Raw genomic sequence first — 19,280 nt, 5'->3', positions numbered from 1 at the left:
GAGAAAGGCTTTGAGGTGCTTCCGGAACCGGCAATGGTTCTCCTCAAGTGTCAGGGAGGAAGGGAGGCTGTTGCCGAGGGAAGCCCCAGCCAAAGAACGAGATCTACCAACAACTGGTTGCTTGCAGAAGGGACTGACCCTGGGGGAGTTGAAGGTGGATGAGGAAAGAGCTTGTGCAGGGAGATATATAGGAAGTGAGAGTTGAAGGTATTGAGGCCCCAGGGTCCAGAAGGCCTTGTGCATAATGCAGAGGGTTTTCATCTTACTCCTTGCAGCCACTGGGAGCTGTGGCAGACATTTCAGTCCAGGAGAGGTACGATCCCTGGGCTTGAGGCCAAGGACAAGCTGCAAAGTCCCATTCTGGATGAATTGCAGAAGGCAGAGAGTAGAAGCGGGCATATTTAAAAAGAGGCTGTTGCAATAGTCCAGCCTAGAGAGAACTGCAGCTGTGCAGACAGTGACCTTTTGGGAACTTTCTTCAGGTTGGTAAGATACGTTCAGTGTTGGTTTAGGTGGCATATTTTTACCATTTATGTAGGAGATGGGTTAGTGGGCAAAAGCAATTTGTAGCATTGTTGGAAGGAAAGAAGAGAGTTCCTGTTTCGATACTACAATGTATGATATGGGTAAATGAAAACATTGCAAGCACATACCATTGAAGTGCCACTTGATGGTTGGGGATGGGAAAAACAAAAGTATGCTTTTAAAGAACATAATGGATGCTGAGTGGCAGATACTGTGCGCAGAGGCACTTATAACAGAGTTGTAAACATACTGCAGAAAAAGTATTCATACCTCCATTTTGTGGTGATGGGTGCTCATGTGGATGAATGTGGATGCACACATCTTGCAATCTTTTACTGAACTTTCTACTTGACGTGCTTTCCAATGGCAGGACAATTGCAGGCTGAATTTGTAATGGTACATATGAAGTGTTGTGCAGAACTAACAGTCCTAGATGCTAGTATCTTGGATGGCATTGGTGGATGCGTGTGTGACTATTTACCCGTACCTAACGAAGTAGTGGTGGACAGAAAATAGTGGCAATGGAAGAAGGACTGCTTCTGCTTTACTTGGCGTGCCCCTCGTGGTATTTGGGAAGCGCACGTGCCACATTCTGCGCTTCTCACCATGCTGGCCAATGGAAATGGTACTGTGGGGATTATCCAATCAGGTACTGAGGGTGTGGTTCACAGGAAGGGGTGTTTATACTGTTTTACATTACTCTGTGTAGTGAGGATGGCTGACATGGAGAAACGCATTGTGTTGACTTTGGCTGATTCCTTTGAGAGCGATCTGCACAAGTATGCCCTGGAAAGACACTTTGATGGCAATTTCAGTTTGGAAGGAGTGGATGCATTGTGGAGCGCTGTCTATGACTGCAGTTTCACTGATATACATGCACTTTGCAGAGTCCTGGCTACTTTGGCTAGTGTTGATGTTGTCGTTGTGCACTACAGGGGCATGCATGTGGGTTACTTGGCTTGTTTAGGTTTGTTCAGTCGACTGAAGAGGTTGCAGAATGTAGTAAAGAGGCTTTTACCACTGCCCAGGTGCTTTTCTCATCCATAACACCAAGAAGCGTATGGGACAATTCTAATGTATGTTGTTCCGAGCCAGAGGTTTGAAGGTGTCACATCAACAGAATCATGTGTGATTTTTTGTCCACTTGTGGGATGTTTTTCTGCAACAATGACCTCATTAGTTGTGGAAATGCAGAGTTTTTGCATGGAAATGAAATTTCGTTGTCACCCATTGGTAATGCTGTTTTGTTTGCCCATCTACAGGAGGCATTGAAGAGTTTACTGTAACAATGTGAGCACAAGAACAAACAAAATCAAATAAAAACTGAAAAAACTGTGCTTCTCTAGAAGCACCTTAAAAAGAAAAGAAAAAGGCTCTTTTCAGAGCCGCCACTAAAAACGAACTCCCCTACCTTGGTTGCAATTTATTCCCCCACACCTGCACTTAGCACGAAATCCACATCCAGGGATTTTGAGGATGGCCATGGAAATGGGACTGTGGAGGCTGAGGTGTTGTGCAATAATGTTTCTGGGTGTGGTGTGTACGCAGAGGACTGTTGTACAGAACTGATACTGTTACATGGAGAGCTCTTCAATGTGATTGGTGGATGTGTGCGGAACATTTCACCAGTACAAAATGACGGCGTGCTAGAAAGAACAAAGTGGAAAGGGAAGAAGTAATATTTTCGTTTTATTGGGGCACGGCCCTCGTCGTACTTTGGGAAACGCACGTGCCACACTGTAACGCTCACCTGATTCCCGTAGAGGCGCCGGTCTTGACTGGGCGTATACCGTATCTTCAAAGGTGATGTGTAACACACGGCTGGCTCTTTGGGCTGGACCTCTGTGCACTGTATGTCTGGCTCGAAGGGTAAGATGTCTGCAGATAGAAAATGTGGGATTAATGAACTGGGTTATTGAATGTCTCTCTCTTCTTCCCTTTCTCTTCTCCTGTAGAACCCCAAAGGTTAACGCTCTCACCTTAGGTAAGTGAACGCCGTGCTCTCCATCTGCGCTCTAACTGTCTTTTTATTTTGCAGGTACAAGTTCGGGGCGGCTGCAGGGTGCCGGAATACCCACTGGGTTAGATGTGGAAAGGAGTAATGGCACGTGAGTATTAAAGTTCCCCAATGTCTTTAAACGCACCTTGTTTTGTCTTTCAGATGCGGGATGCAGCGCCGAAGGCCTCCGGAGCGTGCGAAGAGTTGGTAAGCTTTTGTCTTTCAGATGCCGGAATGCAGTGTGAAGACCTCCGGAGCGCACGAAGAGTAGGTAAGCCTTTGTCTTTCAGATGCCGGAATGCAGCGCGAGGCGTTGGTGACAGCCGATGGACCAGGTAAGTGAAGAGCTGTCACTGAAGACCGTAATGCTAACCTGTTCTTTCTTGTCTTTATAGGTGTTGCTGAAGACTGGATTCAGAATGGTAAGCCTTTTTCCTTAGGCCCAGGATCAGATGCAGAAGACACGATGAGCGTTCTGCTGCTGAGGATGCAGAATAACGCAAAGCAAGATTCATCCATCGGGTGTGGTTTAAATAGCCTCCTGTAGTGCTTAGGTGTCTCCTTCCACAGCCACGCCTAAGAAAAGAGTTCCTGCTTTCCAGAAGAGTTCCAGTGTTCTGAATCTAGGGAGTGGCTCCTGCCCCACCCAACAGGAAAAGTAGTTCCAAACAGAAGAGGATCAGAGACTCAACTGGCAGGCAAGTAAGCAGCATGGTCTGCTGCAGGTAAGTCCACCCCAGCATTATGAGCCCGGCGCTTCCAGCGCTGGGACTGGGCATATTTATGAGCCTGGTGCCACTGGCGCCAGGACTGGGTCCAAAAGGTCCCAATTGGGACTGGTTGGCACTCGGAACCTGGGTTATGGATCTGCTTCCAAGGGAGTTGGGAAAACCCTGACCTTTTGGAAGCAGAGATCATGACACACATACTACTGTTTTCAGCATTCTACTAATGGGACTGGGACAGTGGGGACTATCGCAACTGAGGGTGTGGGTCACAGGAAGGGCCGTTAATACTTTTCCCCATTACTGTGCGTACTGAGCCGGGCTGACATGGTTGCCATTACTGGCAAAGGCAATGTAGCACAGCAGATTTGGTGCAACATCACTGACAGGGAAAACCAATGTGGCCTGCTACTGAAAAGCTACAAATTGAGGAGCAGCTCTGGGGCGTGGCCTTTTGTAGGGCTGCTGTGGAGAACTTGCACCCAGAAAACAGGCCTACATTGTTGAAAAGCATATTTACATGTGCAATGGCTCATTGTGGTCTGTTTGTAAGTGTGTACTTTCTGAAAACACCCCGTATACTGCACCACACTGTACTTTTCTGTTGTCCAAGGGTCAGGATCGTGTCTCTGAAATAAGGGCCCATGCGCAAAGTGGAGGCAGTCGCATGGTGACATCACCACTGTTCTCCCTTGGGACGGCTGTCTGCAGGACGCGTTTTGGGCAGAATATGTTGCACCCATGTGCATAGGTGTCATATGCACACCGTTGCCACATCTCTACTGAGCAATAGTGCTACGCATATGCGCTGACCATTTTTGGAGATGCTGGGTGTTTATAGGGTATAGAAGGTGGGATGTTTAACTGTATAGCTACTTGTAGGATGTGGGTGGGCGGCTCGAACTAATTAAATTTTGTTTGCATATGCTGCACAGTGGCTGTGTTACCAGGACACAGAGGAAAAGATACACATGCGTGTACTTTCACAACGAACAAACGTCCGCTCCCACAGGTAATTATAGATGGTGCACAACAAGTGGAATTGGGGGTCATGCTGGCATCGTACAGATGCCCCCATTGTCAATGCGGATAGGCATGCAGGTGCGGTGTCCGTAGGACTCCTACCTTTTACTTAATTGTGGTCATTCCTTCGAGGACTGTGCGCCGCTCAATCATAAGAGCATTTAAAAACAAAAACAATACCACATATACACGGAGCAACAATTTAAATATCAACGTTTACTTGAACACATTGATGCACACCAATATGAAAGGGAATGGGTAGCAGAAGTGGATACTTATTGTGGGGAATTGGGGATTTGCACAAGTTGGTTGTGAAGGGAGGGAGGGATTGAGGTATCATCATCACGTCTCCCATTACACAGATTTTGAGGGGATGGCGGGGTGGGGGTACACATGCAGGTCTGGCAGTGTTGTTTTATTTTGTCCATAATATACCCTTGTACGCAATCTTTTAAGGCGGCACAATTGTTCACCAATTCTTCCATTTTGGCTTTGAGGCTGTCCATTTTTATATTTACAGAGTTTCTTTCCTTTCCTATGCCTGTATGCTGTTGTGGAAGGGGTTCCACTTGCGCCGCCTTGCTTTCCTTTCCAATATGTTCTTTTACGAAAAGAAATGTGTTAAGTGTACATGAAGCAATATATATTACATCATTTACATTTCACACTACTGTGAGTACCAATGGATTAGTATTGTAAGTCATTGGGTCATGATGGAATTTTTCTTTCAGCTACTGTAAGGTGCTTGCCATTGCTACGTACATACAAACAGCCTTATGCTTCTGTACTGTTGTATACTGCACCACCTGATCAATTATTAGACAAACTGTATTGTGCTTGCTACGTTGCAGTGATGTTCTGGTCTTAGTACCTTCCCGTCCTTACTCTGGCCGTTCGTTCTTTGTTCCCATGCACAGTAGCATTGAAGTAAGATTGTTGAAGGGAGATATCACTTCTGTTGTTGGTGTATTTCGTTATGGTGTAGGCCCTATGTATTTGTGCTGTTTGCTTCATAAGTTCACAATTTGCAGACCTACTCTATTTCACCTTGCAATTTATGTACATGCTGCTGATTGCATATGTTCCTTGTGTTTGCTGAATGGTACCACTATGTAAGAGAGCCCCTGCATTTTTAAGCAGTTTGGATGCCACTCAATGTCTGTGACCAGACGCATACTCCAAGACTGCTGTGCGCATTAACATGGTGCCCACAGGTTCAGTATGTTGTACAGTACATCTTGAAAAAGTAAGGTTATCCTGCTAAAAACCTATGCAATTCACTGAACAAATGTTGCTGAAGGAACATTATGCTTAAGTTTCACCAGTACAAACCTATGAAATTCACTGACAAAAAACATTGTTAAATAGATGTTATGGTTAAGTTGCACTAGTAAAAACGTATACAATTCACTCACAAAAAACATTGCTAAAGGGACGTTATGGGTAAGTTGCACTACTAAAAAACTATGGTATTCACTGACAAAAAACATTGTTAAAGGGACGTTATGTTTCAGTTGCCCTATGAAACAAACCTATGAAATTCAGTGCAACAAGTACTTGAAAGGAACATGAGGTATGCCAGGGAAACAAAGGTAGCAATAAATAAAATGTTTATTTATAATATGGAACCGGCGCCCTGCACTGCCGCTCACACTCTCTTCTAAGTCTCCCTCTCCTCTCTCTCTCTGTCGAACCTCTTTTGAACCTAAACATTTCTAACCTCGCAGCAGGCAGGGACGCCATAGCTAGGAAACAAACATCAACAAAGTGAAGGTGGAATACTACATCACCTCCCCCTTTTTAATTTTTTTTTTTTTTTTAAACTTCTGTTTATTGGCAGGTGGTTAAGACAGGTACAGCACAGTTAGCATGTAAGCGAGAAAAAACAGCATTGCAGCATCAATATACATTGCCTCACAAATAATGTAACTTCACATTTTAGAGGGGAGAACATAGTGGAACAGCAGAATAGTACTCATGCGGCGAGTGTCAAGATGAGTCCGGTGGTGCCGGGGAAGGGGCGGAGGTCCATTCGGCCCCATCCTTGCTGTTTAGGTAACTACAGAATTCAGTCCACACATTTGCAGGGGGGGATGGAGCGGGCAAGGTGCCGATGTACTCCTCCTCGCATGTTTGTACCCATGTGAGGGCCTTCAACCACATGTTGAGGGTGGGGGGAGTGCGGCGCTTCCAGCATTGTAATATGCATCTTTTGGCAACAATAGCACTAACATTCAAGAATTTTGACAGTTTCCTCACATTTTCTCCCGTCCAAATGCCAAACAGCAAGTCCAATGGGTCCATCTCTACCGGGGCGTCAATTATCTCAGAGAGCGCCTCTGTCACCTCCCCCCAAAACCTGTGCAGCGCAGCACAGGATCAAAACATATGAGCATGATCTGCTTCATTTGATTTGCATTTCGGGCATTTATGTGTCGAAGTAAGCGTGAATTTTGCCACTCTGTACGGCGTGTAGTAGAGCCTGTTGAGTAATTTGTATTGGATGCAGCGGAACCTGGCACTGGTGATACTTTGCGCATGTGTGCACACATTTTGCCCCACATTTCGTCAGTGATCTCTGTTCCGAGTTCACTGGCCCATGCCTCCCGTGGTGCCGGGGAGGTGTTCTCTATTTTGCCCATCTGCATTTTATACAGGGAGGATATTATGCCCCTACAGCCTGTGGAATTTGCTATGTACAGGAGTTCAGGTGAGTCAGGAGGCTCCTCTGGGAAGGAGGGCCACATTGTCCGTACCGCTGCTCTCAATCTGTAGTACTGCAACAAGTCGAGCGCGGAGCTGGAGTGCCCGGGGCGCAATGTTCGGGGGGTAATGAATGAGACATCAGGGTACAGGTCAGTCAGGGCACAATATCCCAGCCTCTCCCAGCGTTGAGAGAAGTGTTGGTCATGTGTGGGGGTGAGGCCGGGAAAAATTGCCATAAGGGGAGCCACTTATAGTATGGGCGCTGTACTGGACTGGGGGAAAGGATATTGTTCCATGCCCTAATCGTGGAAGCTACCGGGTCCCATGGGGCATCCGCGTGGAAGCCATGGTGTAATAGGAGGGTCATGATGTGGGTACCGTCACCCGCCATTTTTTCCAATTTAACATGTGGGGGCGGGTTGGGGTGTGTGTACCAATGGGTAGCATGTTGGGCCTGTGCAGCGTTCCAATAGAAAGTTAAATTGGGGGCAGTAAAGCCCCCCTTCTCATAGGGCAGGGTCATATGTTGCCACTTCTTACGGACCGCCCCCGAGTGCCAGAGGAAATGAGCAAACGACGCGTGGAGCCTCTTGAACTACTGCTTGCCTGGCCACACTGGCACATTTACAAATATATAGAGTAGCTTAGGTACTGCGATCATTTTTATTAGGGAGAGCCTACCAGCGAGGGATAGAGGGAGATTGCGCCACCTAAGCATCTTGGATTCGATGAGCTGCGCCGTTGCGTCATAATTATCTGTCAGCAGAGAGACTTTAGCCTGTGACACCTGAACCCCGAGATACTTGATCCCAGCCGGGGACCAGCGTAGGGGGAACTCGCAGGACGGTTGCTGAGTTATTTTAGTGAGGGGGAAGATTTCGGATTTTGAGTAGTTTATGGTGAAGCCCGAATAGGTGCCTATTTTTGTTATATCTCGAATAATAGGGTCCAAGTATAGGGTTGTCTGACGTAGAGGAGTACATCATCCGCGTACAGCGAGATGATTTCCGGTGTGCCCTGCAACCGGACGCCCTTATGAGTATGACGATTTCTGACATGATCGGCCATGGGTTCAATGGCAAGCGCAAAGAGGATGGGGGAGAATGGGCAGCCTTGTCGGGTACCCCTGTGTAACTCGAAGGGGGAAGAGAGGACGGAGTTAACTAGCACCCTTGCTGACGGTCCCGTGTACACAGTTTTATGTAGGCGATCATGTTTGGCCCAATTCCCATTTTCTCCAAGACAGCCCACAAGTATTGCCACGAGACCGTGTCGAACGCCTTTTGGGCGTCTAGTGTGACTGCCACTGCGTCCGCGTTTGGGTCAATTCTAGACAGTACGTTGAATAGGCGCCGGACGTTAAGTGCTGTAGAGCGGCCAGGGACAAATCCGCTCTGGTCGGCATGGACTAAGTGAGGCATGAGTGGGAGGAATCTATTGGCAATTACTTTAGCAAAGATCTTCATATCAGTATTGATGAGGGACAGGGGCCTGTAGGAACCACATTCGTCTGGAGGTTTCCCTGGTTTGGGGAGGACTGTGATTAATGCTTCTCTTAAAGAGGGGGGGAGGGTGTGTGAGCGGAGTGCTTCGGTCCAGACCCCATGCAGTATCGGCACTAGTATGGCAACATGCTCTTGATAAAACTCAGATGTGAGTCCGTCGGGTCCCGGGGCTTTGCCCTTGGGGAGATCCGAGATCACCCGGACTATCTCGTCTAATGAAAACGGGGCATCGAGAAGTTCCCTGGTGCCTTGAGAGATCAAGGTCATAGGGATGGACTCTAGCAGGTCGTCAAGGTCACGGGCCGTGTACTCTGGTTGGGGGCCGTATAGGGTGGCCAGTGTCTCGACCCATTATCATCGATAATTCTATCTATACGAGTCCCACCTCCCTCAGACCGGACCAGCCTGGCTACGGTTCTACCCGGCCTGTCCCCCTCGCCATATCTTCGGGCGGCCACAGGGCGGGTATAGTATCTCACTTCTCTAAGGGCATGTGCTTCAAATAGTTCCAGTTCCGTCCTAATTTTCGCTAGGGTGGCAGGTGCTGGCTTGGAGGCATACTCTTGTTCTAAAGTTTTAAGTTTGGATTCAGAGAGGTTTAAGGCCTGTTTTATGGATTTGAGGACCCCTGCTTCTCTAGCGACGCACATTCCTCTGATGTAAACTTTGAATGCCTCCCAGCGGGTCCCCTCGGACGTGTCGGAGACCTTGTTGTTTTCGTAGAACAGGTTTATGTCAGCCAGTATCTCTGCCCTAAAAACGATATCTGATAGGGCGTCGGATTTGAAATGCCAGGCGGGGCGAGCCCCCGAGACGAAACCCAGCTGGATCTGAAGTAGCACGGGGGAGTGGTCGGAGAGTGTGCGCGCCAGAATCTTAACATCGGAAACCCTGCCCATCCGGTTACCTGACAGGAGGAATAGATCTATTCTCGAGGAACTGTCGTGTACCGTGGAGTAAAAGGTGTAGTCCCTCTCCTGGGGGTGGAGTGTTCTCCAAGCATCATGTAGATTCAAGGAGCTCATGTGGGTTAGCAGCCGCTTGGCCGCTCGGGTTACAGGCCTCCGGGCCGTAGTTGTCCTGTCTAGGGCTATATCAAGAATGAGATTCATGTCGCCGCTCCATACAATGGGGACATCAACATATTTCATGAGAATGGAAGACACCGTATCCATGAAGTCGGGAGAATCAATATTGGGAGCATACGTGTTCACAAGCAGGCATTCTTCGCCGGCTAAGGTGCAGTGTAGGATCACAAATCTGCCCTCAGGATCAATGTGGGATGTGTGAAGTGTGAATCTGATTGATTTGTGGATGAGAGTGAGGACTCCCCTGGACTGAGGGAGTACTGAGTATAGTACCTGTTGGGGCCCCAGGACTGTGCAAGGTTTGAAGCCAAGAGTTTCTTAGCGTGTGTCTCCTGCAACAGGAGAATCTTGACCCCATGCTTCTGTGCATACGCAGTAATTCTACGAGATTTGGTGAAATTGGTCAACCCCCGTACATTCCACGTAAATATCCTAATAGCCATATTAAAGAGTTAAGGGACATCCCAGATGTGGATTCTCACTTTGAACTTTAATTGGAGCGCTGTGATGAGGCAGGCCTGCCACCCTGCCGCACCGGTCAAGACCAACCTGCCTTTTTGCGAAAAACAAACCCCAACTGTCCCACCCCCGACCCTCACCGCCCAGTAATACCTAGCAGTGTATAAGCAACCACCCTGAAGCGAAACTGCGTGCCATCCCCAACTCGGCAACGCCTGCAAGTAGCCCAGAAGGGGCTCGAACACAAACTTACCGCCATAAACGTCATTGCAGCTGCAGTGGGGGCTGCTGCTGCCGTCTAGCCCACCAATATTAAAACTTGGGATGAATATCAACATACACATTTTCCAGCATTGTTCGACTATTAGAGTAGAGGTTACGAATAAAGGATAACCATGGTTTTCAGAATAGCAAGGACGAAATTGGGTCTACCGCAGGTCTGTGTACGACGGTGCGGCCCGGTTTCTGGAGTAGTGGCCTGGGTTTTGGCAATAGAATCTTGAAACACAGAGAGGCACCACCCACAGGATGAGAAATACTAGCTAAGGTGCCAGGGGCCATCGGCCGGCCAGCAAGTGGGATGACAGGGGCGGGGGGCCGCCTTGCGCCAGGTGAACAGTGTCACGGCCTCATCATCCGCCCGAGGTCAGCGGAGGAACCTAGAGAGTGCGAGGTCAATCATCGTCCATTTGTTCCTCCGGAGGAATCACCAGGAGGACCTGTGCTTCAATAAACTTAACGGCCTCATCCGGGACCGTAAAGAAATAGCTTTTGTTGCGATGAATAAATTTCAGGCGAGCAGGGAAAAGCATAGAGTACTCAATTTTCCTATCTCTCAGCATCTTCTTAACCCCATTAAATCGGCGTCGCTCCATCTGGACCCCCACCCAAAAGTCAGGGAAAATTCTGATGATTTGGGACTCAAGCCTTAGTTCCCCTCTCTCTCTGGCCAAACGGAGAATGTGATCCCTATCTTTGTAGCTGAGTAATTTTGCGATGATTGGCCTGGGGAAGTCTCCAGGTTTAGGGCAGGGTGCCAGGGAGCGGTGCGCTCTTTCAACCGTGAAGAATGGTGAGAGCTCAGGGTTACCCAGGAGATCTTTGATGAGCTGCTCAACAGCGGGCTCCATTCGGCCCTTGAGTGTTGATTCGGGAACCCCCACTATTCGAATGTTATTCCGCCGTGACCTCGATTTGAGGTCATCGTTCTTGGCCTTGACCTGTTTCATGTCGCGGACGAGCTCTATAACCGTGGTCTGGAGGGTATGAATGTGATCTTCTTTGGTCCCTATCCGTTACTCCGTCTCCGTGAGCCTGGACCCGTGCTGGTCCATTTGAGCGCGTAGGGAGGCGACATTGGCATTGATGTCGTCCAGCTTTTCATGGAAGGATGCAAAGTTTTTGGCCATGGACTCCATCATGGTGGTGAGGTCTGGTTGCAAGGGATCCGGCAATGTCTCACAGTCTTCTTGTGTCGCAGAGGAGGACGCAGGATCCGTCCGAGGGGCCGCCTTGGCAAATTTGTCCATGGCGCCCACTTTGTTAGCCCCCCGCGCTCTGTTGGACATTATAGTGGTGGGGGGTCTCCAGCGAATCTGGCAGAGTCAGAGATGGGCAATGGCTGAGGAGTCGCCGGAGGAGACTGAGACAGGGCTGTAGCCGCCAATCCCTAGTATTGTAGGCTCAGGGGTGCTGATAGTACGCCAGCAGGGTGGGGAAGGCGGATCACAGCGTGGCCGCAGAGATGGTGTAGGCCAGCAGGAGGTATGCGTGGTCCAGGGCAGTGCGGGTCTCGTGGGAGGTGGAGGCCTCGCCGGTCAAGGGAGCTTAGGGGCCCTGCGTATCTTGTGCGGGCGTAGGATCACCCACGCCGGGCTGGGCCCAGAGCGCCGGGGCGGCAACCAGGCGACAAAAAGTTGGAGAGGAGACCCCACACCGCCCAGGGAGTGACACCACCAGCTGCCGGACAGTAGAGTGAGCGGGGGCAACTCTGCCTGCAATGGCACCCTGCGGTGTGTTGGTCCTCTGTAGCGGGCCCGGCCCCAAGAGATCCAGAGCGAGATGCGGCGAGATGCAAGGGAATGAGCGTGCGAACACCACCCCTAGGTGGGCCGTAGCGCCGGAGGGGAGGCAGGATGCAGAGCCCCACTTCACAGAGTAGAAAAAGACAGGTGGGGGCCAAGCCCCTATGCAGGCAGCCCAGCAGCGAGCGAGGAAGACACCCAGGCAGGGGTAGAGGTGGCCGGAGGAATCAGGGGCCCACCCAGGCAGGCAGCAGGGAGAATGAGACGTAGCCCCCAGCACCCACCTTGCGGCCTCTGGGGTGGCTAGGCCCGCTCGTCGTCTGAAGAATGATGGGTACAGGCCCACAGCGGCAGCAGTTCGTCGGGGTGATCCCCGTGGCAGATTGGAGAAGGTGAGTGGTGGGGGTCCCAGCGGCGGTGCCCACGGATGTGTTGTGTGGCTTCCACAGGGGAGCGACCGCCCGCTCAGCAGACGGCTCCACAGCCAGCAGGGCCCCCTCAGCTCAGGAGCGGGCGAGAGGTCCGTCCCACTCCCACGGAGGTAGCAGGTCACCGCCCAGCCCCGGCGTACGGGGCCCACCAGGCGCCGCGAGCCCGCAGCAGCCGGGCATCCCGCAGGGCCGCAACAAGGAGGACAGGTGCAGCAGTGGGGAAGCGCTGCCGTCGGTCGCAGGCAGCAGCGCGGGAGGAGCGGGAGCCACAGCTCCTCCCGACAATGGAGATGCTGGTGACAGGAAGTCCCGGGGTGCAGACTCCGCGGGTAGCAGCGCGAGGAGGCACCGCGGGCGGCCGCCGGCAGCAGCGCGGGAGGCCCTCGGAACCGCAGCACCTCCCGGCGGCGGCGGGGCCAGCGGCCTCAAATGATTCCGGGAGGCCTCGGATGTCAGAAGTGCGGGTCTCGGGCACTGATTCGGCCCAAAATTGCAGGAGGGTGTAAAGGACGACGCCGTTAGAAAAATCGTTGCCTTGGCTGCAGTAGGCAGATAGGATTAGCGCTGATATGGCGAGGATTCAGGTGGGTCTCGACGGAGCTCCAAAGCTAAGCGGTCATCTTGCTTGGCTGCTCAACAGCGCCCCCCCTTTTTAATTTTTTAAAAGAAAATGATACAGAACCAATTACCAATAAAGTACTGCAACTACACCATCTCCCCTTTTTTTTTAAAGAAAAAAAACAAAAAAAATTACACAACCAAGTATGCAAGAATGGAAATTGTATGTCTCTATTTCTCCATGACATAGTCTCTAGACCAGAACGGTAACTTTCTTTCTCTAGAGTTGCGCGAAATCTCACACTCAACAACACTTTTGCTTCCATCACTTGTGCTAGAATTTCCTCTCTGAAGTGTATCGTCTTCCCCAGAATCATCTTCCTGATGATTGCCTCCCAAGGCTCGGTTGCCAGCTATGATATTGCAGTTCTCACTCACACATACCTCTTCCTCCACATCTCGGGATCTAACGTCAGACTCCACATTCAAATTCTCCTCACTACCACTCTGAAATCCTATATCATTTCTCATCCATTCACTAAATCCTTGATTTTTTCTAAGATGACTCCCTCTACCATGGTCCAACTCCCAATTCTATGTGCTTACTCTGTCAATATTCCATACTGACCCACCACTTACTATTATAGCTTTACCAAGAACTTGTAAAACCTTAACCGGTTTGCTGTATTTGGAAGCACCCTTTCTAGCACTGTGACCTAGTTTTATCCTTACCATATCACCTGGTGAAATTTCAACCTTGCGCTTGTATCCCATTGACATCTTATTCTTGACTTCATGGCATTTATTATTTCTCACTTCCCTGGGTACTGATGCTCTTTTACAATTTACCCACTCTGGAGTGAGCAGAGTGTTGGGGGCTCTGCCCCTCATCATTTCAAAAGGAGACAACTCCAAACCCCTTTTGACTGACATTCTTACACTCCACAGTCTTTCCATGAGTACTTCATCCACAGGCATGTTGTTTCTCAACGCCAACTCCACTGTCTCCACCACCATCCTGTTACACCTCTCAACTAAACCGTTGGTCTGGGGGTGGTACAAAGCAGAATACTTCCAATCAATCCCAGATGTCGAGGCAAACTCTCTAATTTCCTTGCTTTTAAATTGAACACCATTGTCACTGATAATGGTTTTGGGAAAACCCTCTCTCCTGAAAATTTCTTTAAGAAATTTGATAATTTCTCCCGAATCAACTTTTTTGACACCTTTTAATTCCACCCAACTTGAGTAATAATCAATCATAACTATCAAAAACCTTTTCTCACCTATTAGTCTTGCATATGGTCCAACAATGTCAATACCTAACTTCATCCAGGGAGCCTCTCCTTTATCTATGACAACAGGTTCTGACTTGAAACTTTTACAACTTTTATCACTGTTCTGGCACGGCCAGCAGTTTCTAACAAACCTCTCAATGAAAAGATCCATTCCTGGCCACCAGTATGCAGACCGTACATTACTTTTAGTCCCCGTGATACCCGGATGACCTTGATCTGCTTTCTCTATGAGCTCATCATACAACACTTTCGGAGGTATCAACTTACTCCCCCTCATCAAAAATCCTTCTTCCATGAACAACTCATCCTTCACTTCCCAAAATTTCATACATTCTCCATCAACTGCTCTCTTTTCTGGCCAACCCAACATTGTAAAATCTGCAATTTTTTGTAGTGCTACATCTTTAGAGATCTCATCCAGCCATTTTTCCTTAGAGGTCACTTCAAGAACAACCGCCACCATCTCTTCATTACTTTCTGACTCCAAATCCATATTCTTTAACAGTAACCTTGACAAGTAATCTGCAACCACATTTCTCTTACCTGGTACATACCTTGTCACAAAATGATAGTCCTGCAATTTGATGCTTAATCTAGCCAATCTAGGTGATGCTTTACACATTCCTTTCACAGTCAAAACCTCAATGAGTGGCTTGTGGTCTGTTTGTATAATAAACTTGTAACCCCATAGATACTTCCTAAAATAGTTTACAGCCCATGAACATGCCAATAACTCCTTTTCAATCACAGAATACCTGCTTTCTGTGTCTGAAATCGCTCTGGAGGCATAACAAATTGTCTTCTCCTTGCCATCTTCATCAATTTGGGATAACACTGCTCCTAGACCATTTCCACTAGCATCCACTGTAACTTTGGTCACACTGCCAAAAACATATCCACCCAATTCTGTGGAATTGCAGATTTGCCTCTTTATGTAATTCACCGCTTCAACACACTCCTTACTCCACACAAATTTGGCCTCATTTTTTAACAGTTTCCTTAATGGTTCTGTTACATTTGCAAACTTCTCAACAAACTTGTTATAATATTTGCAGAGCCCTAGAAATGATCTAAGCTCATCCTTATTATTGGGATTGGGAGATTCCCTAATAGCTTTCATAGCATCACTCTTTGGTTTATATCCCTTACCATTAACTCTGTGTCCCAAATAATCAACTTCATTCATCCCAAACTTGCATTTACTCTTTTCAATCTTCAAGCCCACACTCTCCAACTTCAACAAAACATCTTTTAGCCTCATGTCATGCTCTTCTCGACCTTTGCCAAATACAATGATGTCGTCCTGATATACAAATATCCCCTTCAACCCCTTCAACACATGTTCCATGACCCGTTGAAATACGGCTGCTGCAGACGCTAACCCAAATGTCATGCACTTGTATCTGTACAATCCATGAGGGGTAACGAATGCTGTGATGTCTCTACAGTCTTCTGTCAGAGATATTTGATGGTATGCGCTAGAGAGATCCAGAGTAGAAAACACGTTTGCACTACCCATGCGATTCAGCATTTCCGATATTATGGGAAGCGGAAATATGTCAACTATGACGTTCTTATTTACATCTCTGAGGTCCACACAAATTCTAACTTTTCCATTTTTCTTCATCGCAACCACAATGGGGCTTGCCCACTCCGACGATTCAATCTTTTCTATCACTCCTTCTGCTTCCAACTTCGCCAGTTCTTGCTCAACCTTGTCCGCTATGGCAAAAGGTATATGTCTAGACTTCACATGTCTGACAGACACAGCTCCTTCCTTCAAACGAATTCTGTGCGAAAAGTCTTTTAGTAGTCCCATTTTTTTTTTGTGCGTACCGTTCACAATTTTGACTTCTTCTTTCTGCTTGTGACTAGTGTTGACAATCAAGACTTGCTCATTTTCACAGGGATCTAATCTGATCCACAGACCAGCTTGATCTCTCCAGCCAATGATGTTAACTCCTTTTTCTGCAACGTAGATCTTCACTTCTGCTCGCCTGTCCTTAAATTCTACAATACTTGAAAACCAGCCAATAATCTTGATTCTTGACCCTTCAAATCCACCAGGGTTTTTTATATCAGGGTCATTTAATTTGCTCTTAAGACCGCATGTCAATAGATTTTTCCAAGTTTTCTTCGTGATGATCGTCCATGGAGAACAACTGTCTACCTTTACTTTGAGTTTCCAATTGTCAATTATTATGACACAACTCGGACATTTGAATTCTCCATCGGGAGGTTCACGGATGGTGAATACCCTTTCTTTATACAATTCTTCTTTCACAATTCCCACATTTTTGTCCTATTGCAGGACAATGTTTGGCATAAGCAAAATGTCCTAGTCTTCCACAATTATAGCATCTGTCGCCTTCTTTGGAATGTGCGGTACTTGGCTTGGGTTCGGCTTTCACCCAACCTTTCCCTCTGACTGAGTGTCTTTTGTTCTCAAGTCCTCTAGATCTATTGTTCTTGACAGCGTTGTTTTCTGCTTGATCTCTTGTCCTCAGTGTTGACCATACCTTGTTCTCCTGAGTCAAGTGAGGATTTGTCATTCTGTTGCTGCATATTCAGAACAGCCTCCTGTTTTCTGTTTTTCATTTCTTTGGCGCACAAATGACTGTGTTCTATTCGTTTGGCAATAGCCATAGTTTCCGGCAAAGATGGATTTCCCACCATCCAAAGTCTGTCTTGAACCAAACTATCCTTTGCGTGTATGATAATCTGATCTCTTATGAGTTCATCCAGGGTGATCCCATTGCCAAAGCGACATGTGCGTGACAACACTCTTAAAGCTGATACATAATCTTCGATAGATTCATGCTCCTTTTGAGTCCTCGTGTAGAAATTATACCTGTTTATAGCTACATTAGTCTCAGGGGTATAATATTTGTCTGGCTGTTTTATGGCTTTTTCGTGTTCATCAGTATCCCCAGCTTCATATATTGGCAACTCTGGTAACTCCCTGTATTTTCTTTGTCCTTCCAACCCCAGAGCGTGAAGCAGAAGTGATTTCTTCTTGTGAGGGGTTAGACCTTCCTGGTCAACTGTTTGAACATAGTTTAGCCAAAATTCCTTCCATTCCAACCAATTGACCACGGGTTGTCCTGCAGTTGGAAGGAAACTCGCTGGGGGTTGTATGCTAATGCCTTGCATTGCTTTGTATGGCAATGTTCGTGATATATGAGACTTCAATGAAATTGCTCCAATTTCAGTGTTCAGGCTGCCTTTAATACTTTAACTCCCTTTTTTTTTTTTTAAGAATTAATTGCTGAGTGTTAGACATACTGTGAAGAGGATGAGGAGACTATCGTTAACTCCACATTTTGCCTGACTCCAGGGGGAACGGATCAGGTGATCTGTATCCGTGGGGCGGGTGCCCTCCTTCAATATACCAGAGGCGTGGTGCTTATCAGGGTTGCAGTCAGCCCGCCCTGCAGCCAATCAGATTAGCTTAACGCCAAAAAAAAAAAAAAAAAAACACGGCACAAACCAACGCGGGCTTGCGCGTCGATTCGGAGCATCCGCTCTCTCTCCTGTACACGGTATTGTGTACAACAGCACAAACCAACGTGTTAATCACGTTAGTTCGGAGCGTCCGCTCTCTCTCCCCAAAAGCAGCACAAGCGAAGCTCAGCGCTGTGCAACGGCTCGGAGCGTCCACTCTTTATTACTGTTCTCCGACGCCTTCGTGGGTCCTCAGGACGCCGGCAATCCTCATCGCCAAATGAGGTATGCCAGGGAAACAAAGGTAGCAATAAATAAAATGTTTATTTATAATATGGAACCGGCGCCCTGCACTGCCGCTCACACTCTCGTCTAAGTCTCCCTCTCCTCTCTTTCTCTGTCGAACCTCTTTTGAACCTAAACATTCCTAACCTCGCAGCAGGCAGGGACGCCGTAGCTAGGAAACGAACATCAACAAAGTGAAGGTGGAATACTACAGAACATTACACTTACTTTGCACTAATAACAACCTATCCATATTATGGTTGCAAGTAAATTCCAAAAAAAACCAGAAATGCACCAGTTATAGTATGCTAAGCAACCATAACTCGTGCCACCACTGTACACTGCTAAGACTAACACCCATGACATCAAACGTGACATCACAAATGTAATTGATGACATCACTGAGAAAATCACATGTGCATTTAGTTTTCATGAAAAGCCCCCACAAGGGATTGTCATTATAATGTTGCCAGAAAACTATCAGAGGTCCTTGGGAGAACTATCATGACATACATAGTTCATTAAGTAATGCATTGTTATAAACACCATTTAATTACACAGGCCTTTCCAGTACATGCACCTGTGGTGGCACGAGTTATGGTTGCTTAGGTTACCATAACTGGCGAATTTCTGGGGGTTTTTGGTTTTACTTGTAACCATAATATGGGTAGGTTGTTATTAGTGCAAAGTAAGTGTAATGTTCCTTTCAAGTACTTGCACTGAATATGATAGGTTTTTCTTAGGGCAACTGAAACATATCGCCCCTTTGATAACATTTTTGTCAGGGAATGTCATAGCTTTTTAGTAGTGCAACTTACACATAACGTCCCTTTAGCAATGTTTTTTGTCAGTGAATATATATATATATATATATTCATATATATGTATTTACATATATATTTCTGATAGAGTTCAAGGCAACATCTTTTTAAATATAAGCATAACTGCGCTACAGTTTGTTAGATGCAGATCTTGTTGAATCTGGTAATTGAAATCTTGGACAGTTGCACAGTAGTTTTTGGTGCAGATGACTTTCATTAGCAGAATATATTTACTCTGAAACTTCAAGTGTACATCTGAAGTGTTGATGTGAGATGACAGGTCTAGTTGTAAAGGTTTAGAATGTGATTGGTGGATGGATGTGTCACTCTTTGAAAGCAGCCAATGAGGCAGTGTTCAGAAGATGGAAGTGGAAAGGTTAGTAGGGTTG

This window comes from Ambystoma mexicanum, chromosome 4p (assembly GCF_040938575.1).
Source record: "Ambystoma mexicanum isolate Mex_15411 chromosome 4p, UKY_AmexF1_1, whole genome shotgun sequence".
NCBI classification, from domain to species: domain Eukaryota; kingdom Metazoa; phylum Chordata; class Amphibia; order Caudata; family Ambystomatidae; genus Ambystoma; species Ambystoma mexicanum.
This window is presented reverse-complemented; position numbering follows the sequence as displayed.